We start from the raw sequence: 11,330 nt of genomic DNA on the forward strand, positions 1-11,330 counted from the left end.
GGTTTTGGGCTAGTAGAAGTTATGAATGGCCGGTAACTTAAAAATTTTGTAGCCAAATTGGCTGGTAAGTGAAAAAGTTAATTTAAATTCCTGGATGTAACGATTAACTGCGAGCCGGTTGAAAATCGATTCAAATATGTGACGATTCAAATCGGTTGAGATGCTAAACAAATCGCGATTCATTTAGGGGTAGGAGTTTATATGAATGTATGTCTGAAGGGAACTTACGGTCTTTAAAAAGTGTAGATGGTATTTTTTCTTTTATCTTGCCTCTGTATAATGCATATTAAAGTTCATAAGTGCAGCGCTGCTTTGTTTACAGCGGAAACAAAGGAAACGCTTTAAGCGCCACCTGCTGGCAGAGAGTGAATCTGCGTCTCATTCAGCTCGTCTGCTGTTTCTGTTTCATGCAGATATTTTTATTTATAGTTTCACAAAACTGAAGTCAAACCATACTGTGTTTGCTTCAAATTTCGAAATTATACAATCTAATTTAGATTAAAAACTGCTCATGCTGCACGTATGCAGCATCTTTGTTTGGATCATGATTAAAATGCAGTGGTTGCCTCTAATTTTAAAAGGAAAGAGCACAGACAAAGCCTTAGTTTGTTTAAATTAAGAGATTTATTTGATTTGGGGCTTGTTTTAAAATTTTTATTTAGTTTTGTTATTTATATTTACATTATATTTAAATTGTGTCATTTAGCAGACGCTTTTATCCAAAGCGACTTACAAATGAGGACAATAGAAGCAATCAAAACCAACAAAAGAGCAATAATATGCAAGTGCTATTAGTATATTATTAGTGTTATATTTCAATTTCACAAATAAATGTGCAACATTTTGTCCAAGCAATAATAAAAGGACACATTTAATTTATAATTTGTCTTAAATCTCATTTTGTAAAAAAAAAAAAGATAACCGTGAATCGAATCGTGAAATCAAAATCGTGAATCGAATCGCGAGTTGAGTGAGTCGTTACATCCCTAGTCAATACTATCACAAAATCAAGGTAGGCAAAGTTTGTTTACCAGTTGAACAAACCAAAAGTACGATGGTAAGTCACTCACTGCCATTAAAACTTAAAATATTAGTTTTGGTTTTTGTGGTTAATTTGTCTGATCTACATTTCAAACAACAAACTGTGTGTCACAGTAATTACACTACTACTCCCAAGTAATGAAACCTTGCATAGACCTCACTAAATCTTTAAACACTTGTCAAATAATAACTCTCTTATTAACATTGACTTAGAAAAAATATTGGGTTGAGTTGAAATTATTCTAATATACAAAATTCTATGTAATATTTATAAAATAAACATTAAATGGGTTGTAAATGTTCACTGAATTTTCAAAATGCACACATTTACAACTAAATTTTAAAAAGCTTCTATTTATTTCCCTTAACAATATACTTGATGTTGCATAGGCCTAATTATTCAGTAGATGCTTAGTAGTTCATAAGGGAGCACCTTCACCCGTCTTACCCTCCTGCTAAAATCTTTAATATCTTGAATGCATTTTAAGACTCGGTCAATCAAATTATTATCAAATAAAAATAACAGCACATGCGCCACGCCACAAAGACAGTACAACATGCTAATGCTAATGGCTACAACAGACATATGTGATAACCTGCAACTCGCTAATGGCTAATTAAGCAAACCATGATTAATGCATTAAAATGACGTTGACCAGCTTTGTTTGTTTGTTGATGCTAATTTAAGTGAGGATCAAAACAAACCAGCCAAAGACGAGCGAGCAAACTTCACTTTTTGTACATATCGCGGCAGATCAGATCTGAAATGTGTGGGATGTACGGCTCGTTTTGTAAAACCCGAATATAATGAATAAAATATGAACATACCCGATGATCATGTTGCACCGATATAATTAATTTAGCTTGTACATAAATTTCACGATACTACTTTTTTTGGAAAACAGAAAGTACCAAATTCTAACCCTATTACCGTTTCCGGGTAGCGGAAGTCGTCATAGAGCCACGGGGTTAAAGAAAAAAAATATATATAGCGGAGAACAGGAGATTAGCAAATATTATTTTTGTATCTATTCGCATAAACAACAAAAGGAAAAAGTCACGACTGCTTTTTTTTTTTTTTTTTTTTTTTTTCACGAAGAGAGGGAAAAATATAGAGAGAGGGCTATACAATCAGAGAGAGAAAACAAATAGAAAAATATCAAATTTACAGTCACTCCCACAGCCTCTGTTTACCTCTGGTTAGCAGGTTCCTGTTAGTCGCGGCTGGTAACGTTAGATGCTGGAACTACATCCGACAGCATGTTTCTCCATAGACACTCTTTCAAAAATAGACATGATTTCTGATGAAATAAAATGTCTTTCCTGGTTAGAAATATCATTCGAAAAATCATTAAAATGTAACCCAAAGTAAAATATCAGGCTATAACATAAAAAAGCGCAAATTTTGAGCTACTTGGACAAGAAATTAATTTGATCTCTCTCTTTCTCTCTCTCTCTCTTTAAATTTAATTTTGAAAAAACCCTCAAACCCATCTTAAAGTCCACGTGAACTGGAAGTGTGGATCGAGGGCAAATAGCGGCCGCAAAGGGGGCACTCGCGAGCATGTTTCTGAATGCTCAAATGAGGAATGGGAAACCCTAGTCTCATGGACTTAAAGGGATAGTTCACCCAAAAATGAAAATTAGGCTGTGTTTTACTCACCCCCGAGGTATAGGTGTATATGACTTTCTTCTTTCAGATGAATCCAGTCGGAGTTATATAAAAAATTGTCCTGGCTATTCCAAGTTCTATCATTGCAGTCAGCGGGTGTTGCATGCATCAGTCCAAAAGAAGTGAAATAAAAAGCGCCCATCCATAAAAAAAAATGTCTCACACGGCTCCAGGGGGTGAACAAAGGCCTCCTGTAGCGAATCGATGCATGTTTTTATTTGTAAGAAAAATAACCATATTTAAAATGTAATAATCACTTGAATCTAGCTTGCGCTCACTGTTGTAAACGGAAGCAGTTCCGGGCGGATGACGTATGGAGGTCAGCTTTGCACATGCGCCGCTCAGAAGTGACGCATACGGAAACGCAGCAGAGAGATCAAAACAAAACAACGGTCACTAATTAGTACAAAACGAGGATTTGTAAAGAAGAATGTCAGAGGATTTCGATATAAGCCAAGAGGAGACTGGTTTTCCTTTGCTAAAGTATGGAAACTTTGCTTCCTTTGATCCTGTAAACAAATGTTGGTCGACTCACCAATGTTTGTTGCGACTCGGTGCATGCGCAACGCTGAATTCATACGTCATCAGCCCGGAGCTGCTTCTGTGTACAACTGTTGGTGCAAGCTAGATTAAAGTGATTATTACATTTTGAATATGGATATTTTTCTTACAAAAACGCATTGATTCGCTACAGGAGGCCTTTGTTCACCCCCTGGAGCTGTGTGAGACACTTATTTTAATGGATGGGCGCTTTTTATTTCACTTCTTTTGGACTGATGCATGCAACACCCGCTGACTGCAATGATAGAGCTTGGAATAGCCAGGACAATTTTTAATATAACTCCGACTGGATTCGTCTGAAAGAAGAAAGTCATATACACCTATGCCTCTGGGGTGAGTAAAACACAGCCTAATTTTCATTTTTGGGTGAACTAACCCTTTAACGGACATGCGCATGTGGCCATTGTAAGTCCGTAAGTGCACATGAAGTGTTCCATTTGGGACAGGGCCCATGTCATCAGGTCCGACATTTCCTGCTTTCCGTATTGTGCTGAACCAACGTCATTCATGGCTTTTTTATTCTTCTTATCTTTAAGAGTCTCAAAATAGTGAGTTAGTTCACTTTTGAATAATACGACGTTAGGTTTATTATTTGCACAATTTTGTTTGTGTAGCTGTATGAAATTTTACAAATATTCCAAATATAAGTTAACCAGAACGTTTTCTTCCAAACTTTTACTCTTATGCAATACGTATATATATTTTTGTTAATGTTTTGTTTAAATATCAGATATATCAAGCTTGATTAAATACAGGAACTCTGTATTTACAAGTATACAAGTCTAAGTACAAACACGCAACACACATCATTCTTGTCATCATCACAGAATCTGACCAATGAGAATAAAGTGTGTCATCATCAAGGCTTTCGCAGCCGATTTTGAGCAACTGCAGCACCTGACCTAGGCGGCTGGTCTTGTTTTGCTCTCGTGGTACTTTAATGGCGCATCTGCAGCACCGATCAAAGTTGGACAAATTTTTTCAGGTGTCAGGTGGCAGCCGTTCTTTGCGGTGCCGCATTAAGTGGAACAAGACTAGTATATTGAACAGAGGGCAGGGTTTTTCTATTTTATCGCACCTCCTCGCAGAGTAATGTCGGCATTTCTGACTTTAGCCCTATTCGCACAGGATTAGTATTACCTGGTGACCTCCAGTCATTTGTAATAATTGCGAAGGTTGTCTGTGATCTTAATCCCATGCTAATCGGCCATGTCTGTAATTTGTAAAGTAAAAATTCCCCCGCAAATGACCTACCATATTTCGCCGAACACAGAGGTCCTGTGCTAATATTAGTCCCGTGTGAATCGGCATCTCTGTGATTCGGCCAGCATTTGGCGGGTCGCATATCATTTTTTGAGGTTTTTGTTTGCTGTGCGCCTTTTTATCTATCTTTCGCGAAGATTGGAGGGTTTGATAGTATTTTGGGTGCTGTCATCATATCGCTACACCATACAATTTGCAGAAAGAGAAAGCTGAAAAGGTTTTGAGGTTAATGTGTTACAAATAAATCAAGCATAAAGCTTGAGATATTATTTTAACCTGGTGAAATGTAAATGACACAGCGCACGAAAATCTATTAATTAATTTTTTAAAAATCCATCTGGACCATAGAATGGGACTCTCAAAGCCTTGACATCCGGGAGACATGTCAGTAAATTCGAGTAAAATCACAGGCTTCGCTTATCCCGTGCGAATGGGAATTCAGATGTGGGAGGGTAATTTCAAAATCACACAAGGTCTCCAGATAATACTAATCCCGTGCGAATATGGCTTTTGTAGGTGTTTTCAAACTACTAGGTGTTTCTAAATCATGCAGTGAAAATGATCCCCCTTACCTGACCCCACCCCTAAACCTACCGTCACTATGACATCAGCCAATCGGGTAACATGGGCAAAAACACCCCTCTGTTTTGGCCTAGCTCACTGATCTGGGGCAAGTTCAAGCTCAAACCGGTGCGCAACGTTTTGCTACGGTTTCCGGTTTGAACGACATGTTTCCTGTTTTCCTCTTGTTTGGTGGGTGTGTCAAAAATGTCGGCCCAATCAGCAGCAACATGTATATAAACCACACGGTATTAAAGAGACAGCTAGCACAATGCAATTAACATCAAAATAAATTCACAAGAGCAAGTATATTGTTTGCACGTTTATTTACATTAAAGGCAAAATAACTGAAATAATAAGATCAGCAATAATGATAATCCTAATACTCACAATAAAAATAATAAGGTCATATAGATCATAACACAGTCTCGGAGGTAAGAAGTGGATTATCCTTCACCTGAAATGTTTGTCTTTTCATCCTGAAATGCGAGGCAAATGTTGGATCACAATAATTAGGAACCACAGTTTCCACAAATCCCTTCACTCAATTGGGATGTTCTCTTTTATTCTGGACTGCAAGGGCAGTGACTGTAACATCGAGCGTATTTTGCAGTGTTAAACACGTAGCCTATTTATACCGATTTCATCAGGCTCCGAAAAGTCTTCAAAAAGAACACAAAGAAAGGCCTTCTCAGATGCCATAGTTGCAACTCTTGCGTCATCAAAACAGGGTGTTCAACGCACCACCGTTTCCGTTTAAAAAAACGTTTTGCACCGTTTTGTCAGGCTGAACAAAGCCCTGGTATCTCCCACTTTCCTGTAGTAACCTATACGTTCAACTAACGATTGAAGGGGTGTTTTTAAAGTCTGCATGAAATCAAAATTTACTATATTCATTTTGTTAGCATACACTGCTAGTCTTGAGGTTAACAATTAACCTGTGCAAGTTAATCCACTGAAAAAATGTATTGTTTGTCTTGGTAATCTTTAATCAAAATCTAATCATTTACTTCCATTCTGGAATAGCATCCCTTCTCTGATGACGTCAGCTTGAGGCTTGGACCATGGCTTGGGCAGAATATGCTTAACCACGCCGTCAAACTGACGTAATTGGAGAAGGAATGCTATAGCAGAGCTATTGAAAATCAGAGTTGGGACATGTTTTGATCTTGCCGCCACACGGTTAAGTGGTTCAAAGAGCTCTCAATAGTTCCAAACATCTCTGACTATGGTTTACAGCATTTTATTCTGATAAAGAGACAACGTTACATGTTCTTACACTCCTTTGCAGTCAAATGTCACCGAACACAAGTGTAACTTTTTATACATTAAATAAATGAACTATATTTTAGTTCAGACATATTTAGTTAACATTTTGAGGAGATTATTTGTACTGAATAATACGTGCAATAATCATGATCCATGAATGACCATTTAAAATATTATATTTTCTAATATATTTGTTAATTTTATTACAATTAGTATAGTCTTTAAGGTTAAAAAAGATAAACCATTTTTAAATTCTAATCCAAAGAAGCAAATTAGAGGCATTTGGTAACCAGAAAAATAATATTCATATGTATAATGCCGTGACATAACCACTAGATGCCTGTATGGCTATTTAATCAATTATACATATATAGTACAGCTCTAGTCCAATTGCTCAAAAGAGTATTACTGGTCATAATTAATTACCCATTTTTTTTAGGTTCTGGATTTTAATATACATTTTGACATTATCAAGCACTCAATTTTGATAAGTTTAGTTTTTTTTTTAAAATTACATTTACAAAGGTTAGTTATTCACAACCTAGTGTTATTTTATGATATTCAAATACAAGTGATTGTTAATGAATGCAAGCAAATATAGAATTTAAAAAAGACGTTTAAAGCGGTCATATGATGCAATTTCAATTAGTCCTTTCTCTTTGGAGTGTTACAAGCTCTTGGTGCATAAAGAAGATCTGTAAAGTTGTAAAGACTAAAGTCTCAAATCCAAAGAGATATTCTTTATAAAAGTTAAGAGTCAGCCACACCTACCTAAAACGGCTCATTCTAACACGCCCCCACATATCTACGTAGCTATGTGGGAAGATTTGCATAACGACGCCCAAATGTTCAGGCAAAGAAAGAAGGCGTAACTTTTATTCTCGCTGTAGTTTTGTTGTTTCCGCCGCCATGTCGTAAAGACGCTGTGTGCTTCGTTGTGAAAGCGAAACTACTTTGTTTGGTCTTCCAAAAGAGGACGATATCTGCTTCGTCATGCCTGGAGCTGATCCGTGCTGGTTGCTGAGGAAATACTACAACTTTGTGCTGTCGATCACCGGATCGGCTTTCACCGTGGACGAAGCGGAGTCCAGCCCGGAGTCATCAGTCATTTTGACTCTGTATGCCGGAGTCAAAAACAATGAAATGTGGTCAGACAGTCCTAGATGGGGAAGAGGTTATTCCTTATATCCATGCTTGATGTTGCTATAAACATGGTCAAGTATATTTTTTCCTCTAGTTGGACACTGAACATGTTGATGACATTTTGGGAGGACAGTCTTAGACTTGCTCTGTTGAAGTCACCAGATATTATAAAGACTCCATCTGGATGGGCCTGCTGTTGTTTACTAATGGCAGTTAGCAAGTAGCCCAAAGCTGTTGTAATGTTAGTATCTTGAGGTATGTAGACAGCAGTAATTACAATAACTGTAAATTCTCGTGGAAGATAGAAGGGGCGACATCTTACTGATAAATATTCCAAGTCCGGGGAGCAGTAAGTGTCAGTGATTACGGCGTTTGTGCACCAGCTGTTATTAGTGTAAACAAAAAGCCCCCCTCCTCTGCTCTTACCGGAGTCTGCGGTCCTGTCAGCCCGGTGTGCAACGCGGCCTGTTAGCAGAATAGCCTCCTCTGGAATAACTGGGTTTAGCCAAGTCTCCGTAATTACCAAAACACAGCAGTCCTGGATGGTTTTCTGTGTGGATGTAATAAGTTCCACTTCCAACTAGTCAAATTTGTTGGTGAGTGATCTTGTATTTGTAACGAAGAGGTTCGGCAGTGGAGGCGTGTGTGGGTCTTTGCCTAGACTGGTTCGTATTCCAGCTCTGCAGCCTCGCTTCTGTTTCCTCTCTCTGTGTGCCTTTGTTGCTTTCCGGCTGGAAGAGTAATCCACAGGGACCCCGGCGGTCTAACAAGCTCTGACGGTATGTATAGGATCTTCCTGGTTAAAAATACAGTTCCCAGGCATCAGACCGATGACGATCAATTCGTGCTATTGACGAACTATTGGCTGCTCCATGACACTCTTTACTTACACATTCCTCAGTTCCCATAACGTTTATGGGAGTATTGCAACTCTGGTTTTCAACAGCTTTGCACCATAGACTTGGTCATGTCTCGTCATAGCTGGGGACTTGTCGTGGGGGAAAACAATCCTTTCTCCTGATTAGAAAAGCATGGTTAACACAGTATGGCCTGCGTAGAATCACTTCTGCCACTCGACAGAGCAAGATACATAGGAAAACTGAGCCATATTGGGTCGGATTGTCTGCATAGTACTGGACAAATGACCAAATTGAATGGCCAGAGCTGTCGTTTCCTGACATTTTTTGTTACCTGATTGATTCTCCAGGTAAAAGACATCTAATCTTAGATCAGGGGTCGGTACCCTTTTGTGCATGAAGTGACATTTTTTAATTTATATTTTACATTTTATACAGTAATCAATTTTAAAAAGGGACCTCCTGACCAAAGCACAGCACACAATCTGGCACCTCAATCCAGAACTGGTAAACCTGCATGGACTGCAAAGCCAGAGATTGTGCCACAGCGAATGCTGAACACAATCACTAAAGCACAAGAACCCTCTACCAGGCACAAATATTGCCTATAAGTAGAATATGTTTGTGGACTGGTGTAGAACACTGAAGACCCGATGAATTGTCCTGTGTTAGTCAGTCTTTTTTTAGGAAGCGATTAGACAGCAGTCATGCTCCCTCTACACCTATGTATGTGGCCACTATTATGATTTTTCATTTCCAAATCAATGACCGGTTAAACCCCTCCTCATTGCTCACTTGGACATTAAACTCCAGAAGAGCCTCCATTCAAGCCACCGCTGGCAGCTGAATTATAAGCACTCTCACTGAAGAGACTGTACTACTTCTGTGAAGTGAGCTGGGGATTTGCAAGGACTGTCTACTAATGCCACTTGCATGAAATTCATGCCAGTGGATTGTAAGGTTATTCTTAAGGGTTACATGCCAGAGGTGCTCTCAGCACTGTTTACAGCTCAGGTCATAACCTTGTTAGTGACTATATACGATATTGCCAGCACTGTTGCCATTTGTTTTGCCAGCTTGAATACACTGTGATAGCACTGCCGCCTGTTCATTCACTACAGTGCCATGAGTGCTGATTTTCCTGCTGGATCTTCTAGCTGTTCTCTCCTTCCCATGACTGGATTCTTTCTCCAGAAGGAAACACATTTTAGACAGATATCTCCATGCTTCTATTTGAAATAAGCAACTTAAAGGTTTCCCCTTTTCCCAACATCTCAACAGAGATCTCAATAGAGATTCATAAGACTGGACAGCTAATGAGCCATATTCCGTTAGTTTTAATAAGCAAAAAGATACACAATTATGAGAGAAATTAACTGGTAAATGGCAATTAGCCTGAAAATGTGAATCTTAAAATATGTGGGATTATCAGCACCTCGTTGCCTCTAATTGTTCAGTCATTGTAAATAGCATGATATATTTTTAACTCCATCCATCATCCATCCTCAATTCCACTTATACTGTGTAATAAAAAGTAAAAGGTTCCCCTTCAGGAACTCAAGCTGTGTTGAAACGCTTCGGGAATGCCTTCAGCATGACCAGGCTCTGAATCACATGTGTAATTAGTCCAATAGATGGGCCAGACGTCACGGTTGGGTGATGTAACGATCAGGAAGCTTAAAAGCACGTGCGGTGGAACCGGCGTCACCTTTCTGTCATTCAGCAAGTGCTCTGTGTGTGTCAGTCGCTATCTGTTTATGAGTCTTGTCTAGTGTTGTTTGTCCACTTATAAGGTCCATCATGTCAAATCTTCAGTCAAGAGAAGTTTTGGGCGAGAGCAGGCAGCGTTCGAGCTGTGTGTTCCTCCCTGCCCGCGTTATATTTGGGTGGGGACACACACAGTTTGTGTGTTGTCTGCTCGGGAGCGAAGCACGCAGAGTCAGCTCTCGAGGGAGTGACTGCCCGCATTGCGAGCAGTTTGTTACTACCTTGCTTCGCTCTCAGAAGGCTCTCTTTGAGGAGGGAGCCTTCACTAGCATTTCTCGCGGTGCCGGCCCCGATTTCGCCGAGGCGGAGCGGCAGCTGTGCTTGTGGGTTTCGCATATGGATAGGGAATGTAGATGGCCGAGTCCCTATCTTATTCCTCAACCAGCAGATACGACGCCCGCTCTTGGGGTTTCGAGCGGCTCGCATGCTGCCGAGGCAGCATGTATAGTTTTTTATATATTTTTGGTTTTTGATGTGAATCTTAACACACCAGACCGTATTTACTCGTCTGGTTGTTTGACTGCATTTAATTCTGAGGAATAAAATGAAGTCTTTATCTGACTATGAGAAGTTAGATATACAGGGGCTCTTTTGATAAAAAATTCTCAAGTGAGAGCACGTGATTACCTCTCTTCCTTCGAGGAGGTTGAGGTGGTCAGCAGGTGCTGCTGGGCGGGAGCAGTCTCAACCTACCGTGTTCCAGCTCTTCATTTTGGGGGCGTCACTTCTCGTACTCCACAGAGTCTAGAGTCAGAGTGGCGCTCCCAGGCCGAAGGTTTCGAATGGAAGACGGTTCTGCGGACCGTCATTCTTGCTGGATAGTCTTCAGCTAAAACGTCCTGACGCCTAAGGCCTAGGACTTTTGAGGGCCAGCTTCCTCTGGGGAAGAGCGGTGTACACCGCATTACAGGGTGCCCGTCTCTCCTCAGTGCCTCCGGAGATTGGTCTGCCAACCCTGCCTGTGTTCCAGGGCGCAGCGGTCTCCGGCGATCGCTTCTCTCAGTTACCGCCTGGAAACGTAGCGGTACTAAGAGGCTCGCCACCTCTACGGAGGTCTCTAGAGCAGCTAGTACAGTCGTCCCACTGCTTCAGGGCACATAGCTGCTCTAAGTGCACCAGAGGCCAGTCTTGTGAGACTGGTTCCCTTAGGAGGTCACCTGGCGGTGTGGGAGCCCCTGCCAAGCGTGCCTCCTTGG

The sequence above is a fragment of the Sinocyclocheilus grahami genome, unplaced genomic scaffold, assembly GCF_001515645.1.
Source record: "Sinocyclocheilus grahami isolate Dianchi unplaced genomic scaffold, SAMN03320097.WGS_v1.1 scaffold1211.1, whole genome shotgun sequence".
Lineage (NCBI taxonomy): Eukaryota > Metazoa > Chordata > Actinopteri > Cypriniformes > Cyprinidae > Sinocyclocheilus > Sinocyclocheilus grahami.